A 6,000-nucleotide genomic window follows, 5' to 3' on the forward strand; every position below is an offset into this window, starting at 1 on the left:
AGCCCCACTAGAGTGACCCTCCCCCTCTTGTTTCTAAGTTCTACCCATATGGCCTCACTGGATGATTCCCCAAGAACGTCATCTCTAAGTACTGCTTATCAAAAAGGCAACACCCCCTCCTCGCTTACCTGTACCTCTGTCACACCTGTAGCATCTGTATCCTGGAATATTGAGCTGCCAGTCCTGCCCTTCCCTCAGCCATGATTCTGTTATGGCTGTAACATCCCAGTCCTCAGAGCCAATCCATGCTCTGAGTTCATCCGCCTTACCTGTTAAACCTCGTGCATTGAAATAAATGCAGTTTAACTGGGTATTCCTTTCCCTGCCTTTACTCTGCCCCTGGCTATCTTGATTACTAAACTTGCTCTCGCCGGCTACTGCTTTATCCCATCACTTGCTTCTGCTCAGAGTCCCAACCCCCCGCCAATCTAGTTTAAATGCTCCTGTGTAGCATTAGCAAATTTCCCTTCAAGAATATTGGTCCCTCTCTGGTTCAAGTGCAACCTGTCCTACTTGTGCAGGTCTCTTCTACCGCAGAAGAGATTCCAGTGGTCCAAGAACCTGAATCCCTTCCCCCTGCACCAGCTCGTCAGCCACAAATTCATCTGACCTATCCTTCTATTTCTGACCTCGCTAGCAAGTGGCACCGAGAGTAATCCAGAGATCACCACCCTCGAGGTCCTGCTTCTTAACTTCTTACTTCTTAATCCCTAAACTTATCTGCAGGACCTCATCCCTTGTTCTACTTATGTCATTTGTAACAACATGTACAATGACTTCTGGCTGTTCACCCTCCCATGATTTTATTATTCAAAAATCACAAGGGATTTGATGAAAAATATTCACTTAACTTTTTCAGCCACTCAGGCATTATTTCCTGTTCTCCTCATTTCCTTTGACCTAAATTAATTGTCAATCTTATGATACTTTGCCAACATTTTCTGTTCATAGGGTGCCTTTCCAGCTTACACCAAAATGAAGCAGAGTATGTCACCTGCCCTCCCAGTGAATCTGCAGGAAGTTCTGGGGCAACATAAGGGGGACAGAGACTCATCGCCTATGTTCTTCATACTTCTTTCCTATGCCTGCAAACAGAATATTTCCCAGACACAGGCAAATGGAAAACTGGAGCCTACATTGCTGCTTGCGTCTGTGTGTGTGAGAGAGAGAGAGAAAATAAAGAGGTTGAGGAGAGGTTAACTGTGCTGATGACTCTACCATATTCTTCAAAAATAAGTTTGACTTTTTTTTAGTTAATACTAAAGAGAAAAAGAGAAGCTTAGATGATGGGTCAAGAAAAATACCAAGCAGTTCAATGAATTTAAGAAACAAAAGCAGAGCAAGGTAGATAAGAAGATTATGTAATATGGACAACCAACAATTTATACATTTATTCTAAAGAGACGAAGAACATGATAGATATTGTCAAGGGAAAACTCCTCCTTTAAAAAAAGTCTCTCTCATAAAAAGAAAGTAAGAGATTTCTTATAACATGACAAGCCAGGACAAGTACCTTCCTCTTAGATCATTATGTTCTTTGACAAGCCCCAGGTAAATGAAGGCATTGAGCTGTTACAACATGAACAACCCACACACAAAAAAAAGGAAGAAAAAACAATTATGGGACATACTGTACCACTGAACTTCACCAATAAATAAATAACCAAAATTGACGCAGTGCTTTTTTGCTAGATTGGGGAAACCAATTAAGATAAAATAAAGGCAAGAGAATGAGTATTTCTGTTACTTTTCTTAAACATACCACACTCTGCAATGCAGAAAATAAATTAGAAGTGTCATAAGATGTATAAAAAAAGACGTAAATTTTCTTTCTGATCATCTGGTATTAAGAAAACATTGGTAAAACTATAGTACAGGGTTAGACACTAAATTCTTTTCAATAGCCACAGCCCCATTATCTTTCTCATGAAACTACATATCCCCTGAGGGCACAAACAGAAAATCTGGAAATACACAAAAGATCAACTGTGAAAAGTGAGTATTTAAATCCTGGGTAAAACCCTTAGTCCTGCAGGCCCTTGGCTCCAGCCTTTTTTTAAACTCAGTTCTACAGAATTTGCACATTCTTTATTAAATCACCTGACGACAGTTGAGAACGGATGAGCTTGGGCAATATGAATAATATCATTGTCTTAATAATAGCCATCTGTTGCTCCCATTTTAAATTTTTGAGCTGTTCAACATCTCCCCCAACACAATCAACACATCCACTGAAGAATGGCAGGAAACAATGCAATTATTACTTCTGAGTGATGGTGGAAGACAACATTGGTTGTCATTTTTACTTTCAGCAATATTGCAATAAATGAAATGTTGGGTCGGTTGCCCTTTATTCACCCATTGATTTATCTATCCATTGACTTCAGTGAACAGGAAGAGCGCTTGGATTGTACGACACCATTGCCGAGGGTTAAAAAGACCTCCAGGGTCTATATTTCTATGAAAATAGTTTGAATAGATTAACACATTTCTCTAACAACTAGAAGCGGGGTTACATCGATGGAGGTTGATTTTAGCAATTTATGATTGTTGTGTGAGATTTTATAGACACAAGAGTAGGAAATGCAATGCAGTGCATTGACCCTGTGCCCAAATTGCCAATACTCAATGCAAGCAACCAAAGCTTTACACGTCACTGACTACTTACATACCCATTCCCTCAGGTATGGTATTAACATTTAATTGTTACTAATGAAAAGGGCGTATTCAGACTTAGATATGTGCTTGACAAGTTTGCTATTATGCAGCTTCTATCTAATTCAGTAGTTTGAAAAAAAAATCTACTATGAACTTTCTCCATTCTTCTATCAGGACATTTAATAGGCATCAGATTGTGCGACTCGCAAATGCATTAAACTATGGTTTCATTAGAACTAGTTGAGGAGACTCCTTGGCAGTTGAAACAATTTGTCTGGGCCTCTGGAACAAAATGGTTCCTGATGCCTGCTCCAGGCCATTTTGAAACAAAAGAGAAATCTCGCAATCAACTCAACACCCTGCTTCTATACATGCATCACCTGCTTTCCCTGTTCTTCCACCTACTTGGCACAAAGTTGGCGTACATTTTCCAGCTCATGTAGAACAGACTGCAGAGATGCTATAAACAACACGCATGAAATGCTGGAGGAACTCAACAGGTCAGGCAGCATCTATGGAGAGAAATAATCAGTCGATGTTTCAGGTCAAGACCCTTCATCAGGACTGGAAAGGAAGAGGGCAGAAGCCAGAATAAGAAGGTCAGGGGAGGGGGAGGAGTACATGCAGGCAGGTGATAGGTGAGTTGTGAGAGGGGGAGGGGAGGGGAGAGATGTAATGAGCTGAGAGGTGATAGGTAGAAGAGGCAAAGGGTTGAAGAAGAAGGAATCCGGTAGGAGAGGGCAGTGGACCATAGAATAAAGGGAAGGAAGTGGGGACTAAATGGGCAGGTCATGACGGCAGGGGAAGGGGAAAGAGAAGGGGGGAGGGGGCCACAGGAATGAAGGAAGACAAAGGAGGGGAAAAGAAAGGGGGGAGAAGAGGTGAGGGGTTACCAGAAGTTGGAGAAATCGATGTTGAGGCCGTCAGGTTGGAGACTACCAAGGAGGAATATGAGGTGTTGTTCCTCCAACCTGCATCTGGCGTCAACGTGGCAGTAGAGGAGGCCATGGATAGACATGTCCGTATAGGAGTGGAATGTGGAATTGAAGTGGCTGGCCACCAGGAGATCCTGGCTTTTGCAGCGGACAGAGCAAAGGTGCTCAATGAAGCGGTCACCCAATCTGTGTCTGGTCTAACCGATGTAGAGGAGGCAGCACTGGGAGCACCGGATGCAATAAGTGACACCCTTGGATTTACAGGTAAAGCGGTGAATGGTGGTGAGGAAGGAGGTGTAGCATTTAATGCGGTTGCAGGGATAAGTGCTGGGAGGGTCATCTGCGGTGAGCGATGAGTGGACAAGGGAGTCGCAGAGAGAGCGATCCCTGCGGAAAGCAGAGAGGGAAGGGAGGGGAAGATGTGCCTAGTGGTGGGATCCCGTTGGAGGTGATGGAAGTTGTGAAGAATGATGTGTTGAATGCGAAGACTCATGGGGTGGTAGGTGAGGACAAGGGGAACCTTATCCCTGTTATGACAGGGAAGTGGGGGGGTGGAATTGGGTGAGGGCAGATGTGCGGGAAATGGAGGAGATGTGGGTGAGGGCAGCATTGATGGTGGTGAAAGGGAAACCCCGCTTACTGAAAAAGGAGGACATCTCAGATGTCCTGGAGTGGAAAGTCTCATCATGGGAACAGATGCAGCGGAGGCAGAGGAACTAGGAGAAAGGGAAGGCATCCTTGCAAGTGACTGGGTAGGAAGAGGTGTAGTCAATGTAACTGTGGGTTTGTAAAAGACGTCGGTGGTTAATCTGTCTCCGGAGACGGAGACAGAAAGATCCAGAAAGGGGAGAGAGGTGTCAGAGATGGACCAAGTAAACTTGAGGGCGGGATGGAAGTTGGAGGCAAAGGTGATGAAATTGACGAGCTTAGCATGTGTGCAGGAAGCAGCCCTAGTGCAGTCATCAGTGTAGCGGAGAAAGATTTGGGGAGTGTTACCGGTGTAGGCTTGTCGCATGGACTTTCCACATAGCCGATGAAAAGGCAGGCTTAACCACTGCTTGTCATATTGCTGCTGGTCCAGATGTGATACATCTGCCCATGCCATTCACAGAGAACATAACCTATAAGTTAACATCCTGGATGCCAACATGCAAATCACACTACAGCTCGTCGCCAGGTCACGGCAGTGTTCTGTTCCCATAAACTGTTTATAACCCGAACAATTCGCAAGTCAGAAATGCAGCCACAAACAGAGTACCCCATGCAGCAGAAGATGCCTGCAGCCCTGCAACGGCCATCAAATCCATACCACCGGGTTCCCAAATGCTCGTTCATACATACGGGCTGGATATAAGTCAAGTGTTCGTAAGCTCGGGTGGACCTGTGTTGGCTAATATAAATCCAACCCAGTGTATTAAACCTTAGCACTTTAAAAATCTTGCCCCATTACCTTTAAACAATGAAGATCTTCAAGTGACATTTATTTGACCTGACCTTTTTAAGATTCTTGCTGTCTTTAAAGCTGGAACTTACTCTCTAAATATTCACAGCAGTTAACAGAGAACTTGCAACAACATCTAAAGTCTGCTTTCTCTGTGATAATGAGGATCAACAGAAAATCAATGTGCTGAAAATTCTCCTTAGAAACAATCACTTCTGGTGTCCTACAGTTCAATTTTGACAAACACAATCCAATCAGGAATTTGAACCAGACTAAATTATGAAACTGATTTTTTTGTTTTTGCAAGAATATTTAATCCTGAATGTTATAATATATTCATTAATAGTCAAATGGATTATTTGATTGCTATGTTAGTAAAAGAAATCTATAGAAGATGCAGCAAAATTTGGACATTATGGTGTCATTTCTAACACATCAATTTTCCATAACACCTTAACCAGACAGATTTAGTTTTAAGACCTCAGCTATGAATGTTGTGACTCATCAGCTGCCCACCCGACTGAAAAAGGTAGAAAGCAGCAGGTGCCCAACAGGAAAGAGCAGAAGTCAAGGCAGAAATGGGACATGCCACTGGCTAATGCATAAAGATGGCTCACCATCAAGCATGTTAGAGACAAACAGGGGGTCTCATTGGAGTGAAGAAGGGAGCCAAGAGAGGAGGAGGTGCATCTATAGAAGAATTCCATTATCCAGACACGGAAAGGAAAGATTTTCACTTACCATGGAAGGTCTTCCTATCCTCTCAATAGTAGCTGACTTGCATTCGCCTGATGGAAAAGCTGCTGTGGCTTTTCCCTTTCAGGCCCAAATCAGGGATCAATCAGGAGCCCATAGATATAAGGAAGTGCTAATTTTCATAACTTTGGGCACCCACTTCCTTAAAACAAGCACTTAGGTTATCAAAACGTTATAAGCAGTTATAATGATGGCCAGTATGTTTACAGT

This window comes from Pristis pectinata, chromosome 6 (genome assembly GCF_009764475.1).
Source record: "Pristis pectinata isolate sPriPec2 chromosome 6, sPriPec2.1.pri, whole genome shotgun sequence".
NCBI classification, from domain to species: Eukaryota; Metazoa; Chordata; class Chondrichthyes; order Rhinopristiformes; family Pristidae; genus Pristis; species Pristis pectinata.